The sequence below is a fragment of the Triticum dicoccoides genome, chromosome 7B (assembly GCF_002162155.2).
Source record: "Triticum dicoccoides isolate Atlit2015 ecotype Zavitan chromosome 7B, WEW_v2.0, whole genome shotgun sequence".
Classification (NCBI taxonomy): Eukaryota; Viridiplantae; Streptophyta; class Magnoliopsida; order Poales; family Poaceae; genus Triticum; species Triticum dicoccoides.
In genome coordinates, this window is record NC_041393.1 from 258206289 (window position 1) to 258216525 (window position 10237).

The window sequence follows — 10237 nt, forward strand, 5'->3', positions numbered from 1 at the left end:
GCGGATGTCTTTCAGCACTCACCTTTCGGCAACATCCTGAATTCGTTAAAGTCTCTCTCTTTGTCAGGAGAGCCCTGGCCGGACTACGGCCAACACGGTTGGGACGCGGACGACGAAGAAATTTGTAGCCCACCCACCACCCACTTCATAGACACTGTCGACGATTTAACCGACATGCTAGACTTCGACTCTGAAGACATCGACGACATGGACGCCGATGAAGGAGACGATCAAGAACCAGTGCCTATAGGGCTCCGGAAAACCACCTCATCATATGATGTATACATAGTGGACACACGCAGCAGAAATGACAACGAGGACCAAAAGGATCCGGCCAGAGATCGCTCCCCTGAAAAACAATCAAAGCGGCGGCGTAAGCGCAAGGCCAAGCCCCACCTCGACAAAAACCCAGCCATAGAGCAGGGTGACTCAACGGATGATGAACATGCCGTCGAGCATCCGTCCAAGCAGGGCGGACAATCCAAACAACCAATCCCCAGGAAGGATAATAGCCCAGACGACCTCACACCAGACAAATTGCCGGAACATCAAAACCTCCACCAAAGGCTCGTCGCCACTGCACGTAGCCTGAAAAAGCAGAAATGGAGGCTCAAGACAGCGGAGGATGCACTCAGGATCACATGGGGCAAGGTACTCAATACCGCACACAAGTACGACAGTAGTCGCCACACAAAGAGCTATCCGAAGCGGAAACTACTACCGGAATTTGACGAAGAGGCCATAAAGACCCCACAGTCAAAAAATAAGGAAGCCACAAAGTCGGATAGACGACCCTACGATCAATCTCACGCGTCAAAGGACGCCGCACTCAATATAGCGCGTGATCCGTCCAAGAATCCGCATCAGAAAACTGGCCCTACCAGATCCATCTATAGGCCAAGAAAGCAAGCTCCAATGAGTGATGCAACGCAAAAAATACCCGAAAATCGCGGCACGCCTAAATACAGGGGCGCCGCACACCCCCTATGTTTTACTGATGAGGTGCTGGATCATGAATTCCCAGCCAGATTCAAGCTAGTAAACATAGAACCATATGACGGAACAACAGACCCTGGAGTCTGGATCGAGGACTACATCCTCCACATACACATGGCCAGAGGAGATGACCTCCACGCCATAAAATACTTACCCCTTAAGCTCAAAGGGCCAGCCCGGCATTGGCTTAAAAGCCTTCCCGAGAACACCATGGGAAGTTGGGCAGTGCTTGATGATGCTTTCCGGGCAAATTTTCAAGGGACCTATGTCCGCCCCCCGGATGCAGACGATCTGAGTCATATAACTCAACAGCCCGGAGAGTTGGCGCGAATGCTCTGGAACAGATTCCTTATCAAAAAGAATCAGATAGTCGACTATCCGGACGCAGAAGCCCTAGCAGCTTTCAAACATAGCATCCGAGATGAATGGCTCGCCAGACACCTCGGCCAAGAAAAGTCACAAACAATGGCCCCGTTAACAAGCCTCATGACATGCTTCTATGCAGGAGAGGATAGCTGGTTGGCAAGAAGCAGCACCAGCGACCCGAATACATCCGAACTCGGAGAGGGGAACGGGAAGCCGTGCCATAACAAAGAACCGCTCCGGATAAAGGACAAAAGCCCGATGATCACGGTAGTAAACACCGGATTCAAAAGCTCTCGGCAAAATCAGAAAAAGATGCCCCCCAAAGACGATAGGGATGAGCTATCCAACCTCAATAAAATTTTGGACAAAATATGTCAAATCCACAGCACTCCGGGGAGACCTGCAAACCATACCCACAGAGATTGTTGGGTCTTTAAGCAGTCCAGCAAGCTCAACGCCGAACACAAGGGGCTCAACACACCAAGCAAAGATGACAATGCACCCACACGAGCAGATCACCGGAGAACAAAAGAAGTTCCCACAAGAAGTCAAGACAGTAAATCTACTTCATGTGATGAAGGGGAAGAATATAACGGCACCTACAATGACACGCGCCGTACAGCCAGCCCCAAAGGAGCAACCCCACTGGTTGTTACAACGAATCACCTTTGATCATCTGGATTACTCTAGAGGAGAACAGAACGCAGGCTGGACTGCCTTGGTCTTAAATCCAATCATTAACGGACTCCAATTTACAACCATCCTTATGGACAGCGGCAGCGACTTGAACCTGTTGTATCAGGACACAGTTCGCAAACTCGGGGTAATCCCAGTCGCAATCCACCTCGGCAACACTTCCTTTCAAGGAGTAACGCCACGTTCGGATACCCCAAGTATGGGTTCCCTTACGTTAGAAGTCACGTTCGGATCACCCGACAACTTCCGAAGCGAAAAGCTAACATTCCACATCGCCCCATTCGTAAGTCGCTATCAAGCGCTACTGGGACGCGAAGCTTTCTCCCGCTTTAACGCAATACCAAACTACGCATCCCTTACACTTGAAATGCCCGGTCCAAAGGGCATCATCTCATTACAAGGAACATACATTGACCCCCAAAGTACGGGCAGGGGTGCGGTCGCCTAGGCAGACGCCCACAAATCCAGCCCTACTAACCCGGACACGCCTCGACGAGTCCAGCGTCAATATGCTTAAATTACCGCATACCCTCGTGCAAAGGGCTCCGTGTGCTCACGCCCGGAGGCAATACTGCCCAACTCTTCCTCCAACTATATTTTGTTTATTTCGATATAGATTTCTCGCATGCTTATTTTTTTTACTTAGTTCCTCTCTTTCGCAGACGAGCATCGTGCTACGCCCGTCCAGGATACGGCACGACGGAGACACAGGCGCAGACGTGCAGCAGGGACCCGTTCCAAGGATTCTTTTTAGATTAAGACCCTGCGTAAACCTTTTTTACTGTCTCTTGTTGATAACATCCCCCGGTTTTCTCTATAGCCGAGGAGGAGGCAGGCGTCTTGGCATGTGGCCACGTCAGAATTTTTTGCACATACCTGGACACTAGGGGCTTTTTACCAAGGGCTCTATTTCGGCCCGTCTTCATAAAGACCGAACATCTTAGGGAGTGTTCAGCGTTGCGAGTTTGGCCCTATATGCATCAGCTCCGAATCATGTCTTTGGTCAAATGTTGGGTTTGCCCGGCTCCTATGTTTTGCTGCCTTACGTTCCGTTATATCGGCTAACGCGGCACCAGGAGAACTACTGCGATTGTGCCCCGGTTCATCCTAGTGAGCACCTCAGTAGAGAAAGCCGAAAAGTGACTGTCATGATATAGCAAGAGACTGGTCAACCACTCGACGACTTTCGGAATCTTTAGGATTCCCCCGCATTAACGAAGGGCCGCTTCCCGGTCAGGCACACTCGCGCCCCGAATCCGGGCGAGCGCGGTGCCCCTGGGGGCTATTCAGTAGTCCCACTGTCAAACTCCTATGGCTAAGTGAAAGTGATAAAGCATTATAGTCCGATTGCCTAGTTCGCCGTGCCACCACCTCCTTTATAGGACCAAGACGTTGTATTAAGTGTGAATAGACGCCTTTTTGCGAACACCCCCGCATTCTATGCGTGGGGGCTGAAGCCAACGACTGCCATCTTTCAGGTTATAACAAATATATACATTAAAAGGCCGCACAAGAGGTATCATGATTCTTGCAAGCACAAGTATAAAAAAGCTTTTTTCATAAAAACACAATTCGTCTTACAAATACTATAAGCTATTCGAACACAGCATCCTTCAAGCACTGCGACTCTATTATACGAGCGTCAGGAAGAACTTCCTCAAAATAGTGCTTGGCAGGTACTCGGCTTTCGTCCGAATCTTGGGACGCAACAATACTGGCCTTCATATCTGCCCAGTATGTCTTGACACGGGAAAGAGCCATCTGTGCACCCTCTATGCACGCCGACCTCTTCATTGCATCAGCATGTGGCACCGAACCAAGAAATTGCTGCACCAAGCCAAAATAACTCTTCGGCTCCGGCTTCTCCAGTCACAGACAACTCGCAACAAATTTCATGGCGAGTTCGGATAATCTGTTCAGCTCCGCCTAGGCGGCTAAACGGTCGGAGACTGACAGTGGGCGCTCTGGATTGTGGTACTGCGACCAAAAAAGCTCTTCCAATTTATGGTCACTTCGGGGACGGAAGTGTTCGGTCGCGTCCGCCGCACTTGCGGCCTAATCCAGATAAGCGTTGTCCGAACTCCACTGCCGGTCTAATGGAGCATACATGGGGTCTCCGAACTTCATCCGCAGCATATAAGGCTTTCCAGCCGTGATATCTCCGACTTGACGCAGCTCCTCCTTCATTGCTCTCATAGCAGAGCGAGTATCCTTGGCTTCGGCAGTGATCTTTTCAAGATCTTTCTGAGCCGCCCTATCTTCTTGTTCAAGCAATCTATAGCGGTCGGTAGCATCCCTCAATTCTATGGCCATCTCGGCCATTTCCTTCTTGCTCTGGCAGTGAGTAGCCTGTTCGGCTTTTAGCTCTTCAGCCACTTTAACGGCAGCTGCATCACTTTTCCTTTCTTGCTCCTTGGCTCGGGCAAGTTCCGCCCGAAGGTTCTCTACGGCAGCAGCACCATCTACATCAAGTGTATATATATAAGGCCCGAGCATCAAGCTCCTATTACTGGGTGTCTTTTGAACATACCTTGAGCCTCGTCTAGCTGCTTATTTACAAGCGCGATGTCGGCATTGGCTACGTCAAGTTGCTGCTTTAGTTCGGCAGATTCATCAGGCCGGATAGCCACTGAGCGCCTCGCCACCTTCATGGAATAAGCGACATATTATACATGGGATTATGATCCTCTGTGTGCCGTCATTCATGACGACACACAGAGTCTCGGGGCTACTATTCATACAGGGCACATTTAATATGCGGCTCTACCAAAAGGTACACCTTTTTACATACCTCAAAGCCTGTTAGTAAACTCCTGGCAGCTTCGTACAATCCGCTTTCTGCGGATGAAATCCTTCCAATCACCGTATCCATTAACATACAGTGTTCTTCTGAGATGGACGCCCTACCAAGAAGATCCTTCAGCACCTCCGCCGGCGCGCAAGAGGGTGTCGGACTAGTCTGATGACCTTTCCCAGGGTCCGGACTTGAAAAAGCCCTCCGGGGCGATATCTCGGGGTCGCCAGCCTCGTAAGACGGTGGAACAAGGGGAGGCGTTTCGCTCTCTATCATCTCTGGACGAAGATCCCCTGAAGATGAGCTCTGCTGAGAAGGGTTGCTCCGAACTGCAAGATAATGCTTCAGTTATTTTCCTCAGGAATAAAACATGAATGTGATTCATTATGGAACCCCTCCCCTCACTTACGCCTCGGGGGAGAGCGGGTCCCCTTTAGGGGGCGATTTGGCTGAAGCGTCCACCGGTGCCGAACCCTCTGATGAAGATTTCTTTCCCCATTTTGAGGTTATCACCTCCGGGTCTTCAGAGGCAGTCCTTTTCTTTCCCTAGTCGGGAGAATTTTCGATTCTTCCCTTCCCGATGGCCTCCTTCGTGGAGGCGGTAGCTCCTTGGTCCCCCCCTTCACCTTCCGCCAATGGCGCGGCCTCCAGCATCCTGGTCAACATGGGATTCGGCACGGTCTCGGGCAAGGGGGCAAGACACCTGATAAGCTTAGCCTTTGCTATCCACTCCTGTTCAAAGGACAACTCTGCTAAAGGGTAGATTTGATAAAAAATGGATGGTATGCGCAAATACGGAGCTACTTACTTTAGCATCTGGGTGGTTGCAGCTCAGACCAGCGTCCTCGGACAAATTCGGACACCTTGCTTGTGATCCGAAGAATAATTTGTACATCTCCATGGGTGTCATTCCCATGAAGTGTTGTAGGACCCGTGGTCCCTCAGGATTGAATTCCCACATGCGGAGAGGTCATCGTTTGCAGGGCAGTGTGCGGCGAATCACCATGACTTGCGCCATCACGGTCAGATTGATATCTCTTTCTAGGAGATCTCGAATACGGCCCTGCAGCAAGGGCACGTCTTTCGGCGGCCCCTAGATAAGTCCTTCATTAACCCATGATGCCATCCATGGTGACCCGAGCGAAAAGTAGGCAGTGCCACCCATGTGGTGCCCCTAGGGGCTATGATGTAAAACCAGCCCCGTTGCCATAAGCCGAGCTCCTCTTGAAAAGAGCCTTCGGGCCATGGAGCGTCGTCCATCTTGCTTATTATAGCCCCTCCGCACTCAGCGTGCTGCCCCTCGATCATTTTCGGTTCCACTTTGAAAGTTTTTAGCCACAATCTGAAATGAGGGCTGATATGGAGGAAGGCCTCGCACACGACAATGAATGATGAGATCTGGAGGATGGACTCCGGAGCTAGGTTGTGGAACTCCAGCCCGTAGTAATACATAAGCCCCCTCACAAAGGGATCGATTGGGAAGCCTAGCCCCCGAAGGAAGTGAGACGCGAACACCACGCTTTCACCGGGCTGGGGAGCAGGAACCGCTTGCCCTTGAGTAGGCAGTCTATGCGAGATTTCGCTGGTTAGATACATGGCATCCCTTAGCTTTCTCACATCTTCTTCCGTAATGGAGGAAGGCATCCACCGGCCTTGTAGGTCGGAGCCGGACATCTTCGAAGATCCGAAGCACCTAAAACTAGAGCTTTGGGTGTTGGAACTCCAAGCGAGGGGCGGATTTGATTGGTTTGAGAAGAAGGGAGCCGGGCCTTGGTTCCTTTATAAAGGAGGTGAATACCAAGAGCCCTCCCCGTAACCGTTTGAGACTCGCTTTCAGTTAGGGAGTCATACCTAAGTCACGGTTGGGTTACCCACGCCCGTATTGATGAGAATCCCGGAATAAGGGGACACGATCTCTGCTTTGACAAGACGTGCCAAGGAAATTGCCTCGCTAGACACGCTGAGGTGGAACAATAAAATGTATAAAGAGCCTGGCTGTGGCATGATGTCACGCCACGGAATACGTCAATAGACCCGATTGATACAAATATTATTCTCTCTACGAAGGAATGTGGAACTTATTTTGCAGAGCCGGACACTACCCTGGTGTTCAACATCTTCTATGAAATATTCGGAGGAGGAACCCGCCTTGCAATGTCGAAGACAACTTGCGCGCCGGATTCATCGTCATTGAAGCCTGGTTCAGGGGCTACTGAGGGACTCCTGGATTAGGGGGTGTCCGGATGGCCGGATTAAGACCTTTGGCCGGACTCCTGGACTACGAAGATACAAGATTGAAGACTCCATCCCGTGTTCGGATGGGACTTTCCTTGGCGTGGAAGGCAAGCTTGGCGATACGATATGAAGATCTCCTCCCATTGTAGCCGACTCTGTGTAACCCTAGCCCTCTCCAGTGTCTATATAAACCGGATAGTTTTAGTCCGTAGGACGAACAACAATCATACCATAGGCTAGATTCTAGGGTTTAGCCTCCATACTCCGATCTCGTGGTAGATCTACTCTTGTACTACCCATATCATCAATATTAATAAAGCAGGAGTAGGGTTTTACCTCCATCGAGAGGGCCTGAACCTGGGTAAAAACATCGTGTCCCTTGTCTCCTGTTACCATCCGCCTAGACGCACAGTTTGGGACCCCCTACCCGAGATCCGCCGGTTTTGACACCAACACTCGTAGATCGGCAACGGTGGAAGCATGCCTTGGTCACTTCCTACACATGTTCGAAAGTTCAAAGGATGAGTGGGGCGTTGGGCTAGATGTTGAGTACACCTTAGTCCTAGAAAGGAGAAGCTTATAAAGGAGGCAGAGATGAAGAAGCCCGCCGTGATCCAGGTTTGTGTACATAATGTGTGCTTGGTCAACCACATATGCCATGCCGATGTTAGGTGCCAGGATTTTGAAGTCTTCCTCAAGGACAAAAGAGTGAAATTCGTTACTGTAGACTTTACGAATGATAGGAGAGTCCTGGGTCAGATAGGCCTCGTTGTAGGCCATCCTTAGATCTCTAGAAGGAAAGCCTGATGTCCTCCTCTCAGCCTTCAATGCTGGCCATGGCAGCAACAATGATTGATCCTTCGTACGACGAACTGAAGAAACCTCACCCCAAGTTTAATCATGCATGGGAGTCAAAGACACTAGATGAAGATGACATCATGTACGTAGCAACGGATGCCTACCTTTGTTTAAATATCTACAAGGGTTGGATGAAGAAGCAGAGCCCAGTATCAGGTTCAAGCGGAGAAGTGTGCGCGAAGAGGAAAAGGAAGAGTGATGAGGACGAGGACTCCGAGTAAGGTGGCAATGCCGTTTCTCATGCTAGTTCTACTGCAGTGTCAAGCAGACTAGTTGCTTATTTTTATTTCAGGGGTGTGTTGTGATGAGCCCCTAGCAGAACTATGTTAGTATGTTCTTTCTATTTGTTTGAACTCTTTAGTACGTACTAGTATGTCTTACCACTTTCTTCTTCTGGTTGGTACTACTACTTGTTTCTTTGTGTTCCTACTATACTTAATATGTACTACTAGTATAATTTGGGTCAGTCGATTTGTGAAAGAAGAAGTTCACCAGAGCAAAGGAAGAAGATGGCAGAGAAGTTGCCCCAGTATATATATTAGGATGGCAGGGTGCCCATGATATCTTATGAGTGTTGGGTGTGGAATGTAGTTCACCGGAAAAATGGATTGTTCCCAGGGTTAAATAGACGGCGGGGTTGGGGCGGAGCATGGCGGTGGCAGGTGATTCCGGGGAGGGCTGGGCGGCGGAGGTACGCGGTTACGCCTGTGGCGGGTTTGCGGCTTGAAGGTTGAGAGAGAAGATGAACAGTGCATCATTTTCGGAGGATGAAGAAGCCCTTCTGGCCGTCTATGTTGCATCCAACGGCTCACAAGAGTCGACTGGCCCAAATTGTTCCTTCTAGTTGCATGATCCACATGGCATTGGCAGTATCGAAGGTAGATTCCATGTCCGTACCCGGTTTGCAGGCTCGACGCGAGCGCGACCGGCTTCCACCGTGACAGCCACCATGCGAGCCTTCTCCACGTGGGCCGAGACGATAATCACTTGCTAGCTCCTCCTCACCGTGTGCTGGAGCACACGCTCGTCCTCCTCCTCTTTGTACGCTATAGGCATAGACGTGGCTTGACCTACTCGCGTGCTTGGCAGCACGGCGTCATTGCGAGGGGAACGATACACGACATGAGCTGGCTCAGGGTTGAGATCCTTTGCAGTACCGTACAGTGCTGTAGTGCGGATGACATGTTGGGCCAGGTCCCACATAGAAGCGATGATACTGCACCATACAGTACTGCAGTGACTGTACGCATGCGCAACGGCGACATATTGATGAGTGCATTTATGGGAGCTTGGTTATAGGGTTGGTCAAACTTAAAAGAACACCATACCAGTACACGTAATCCTATGTAAGCACGTGCATCGCATCCGCTCTTATACACCACATTAGTTAGCACAGCATCGATATGAAATCCTTTGCAAGCGTGTGCACCACGGCCATGCGGTCAATCAAAAGGTGCGTCACGTGTCACGCTGGAAGGACATCGACCGAACCTTTTTGTGTTTGTGAAAACAATCCCCGAATATAGCTCTACTTTTTTTGCTGGAAAAGTTCTTCACGCCACAATATTTCCATATATTTGTATTTAGCTCTAGCTCGTGATTATTTTGGATTTGGATGTTCTAGGTGCCCCATACAAAAAAACTTTAATATAGATTATGTGTGTGTAACGGAGAGAGAATGAGTGTATGTGTCTATATGTGGTTGTGGCGGAAGGGAAATGTGGAGATGGTGTGCGTGTTATGGTCATAGAGAGGTGTGAATGTGAGAATGATCATGTATGAGCGAGACATAGAGATATGCCGAGATGTTGTGTATACATGAGAGAATGGTCTTCTATTTTGTGTTTTTTGTGTGTGCGTGTGTGAGAGAGACAGGAGCATCCGTAACCCAACAACCATCTCTCTCGATTCGACCGTCCCTCGAACAGTCGCATGTAACACATGCATCAGCGCACACATTTTAACCCCCTCACCCAGCTCTTGCCCGCCTCAAGGCCCCTACATCACTCTCTATCTTGCACACACAATCCCTTCATGAAAACCCCATTTGGCATGCATGTACCTCTCCGTCACATACATACCATGTACCAATCACACACATTTATCTCTCGCTATGTCTCTTTGCCTCGCGAACACACTCCCCATAGGCCTCTCTTTGTGTCCCACACACGAACTCTCTATGTTGCTTAAACATTGACACACACAATGTATTTATCTTGCACTATTAGCCTCCCTCGCATGCTCACTATGCACACACATTCTCTCCATAGGTTTGATTTCTCTCAATATTTG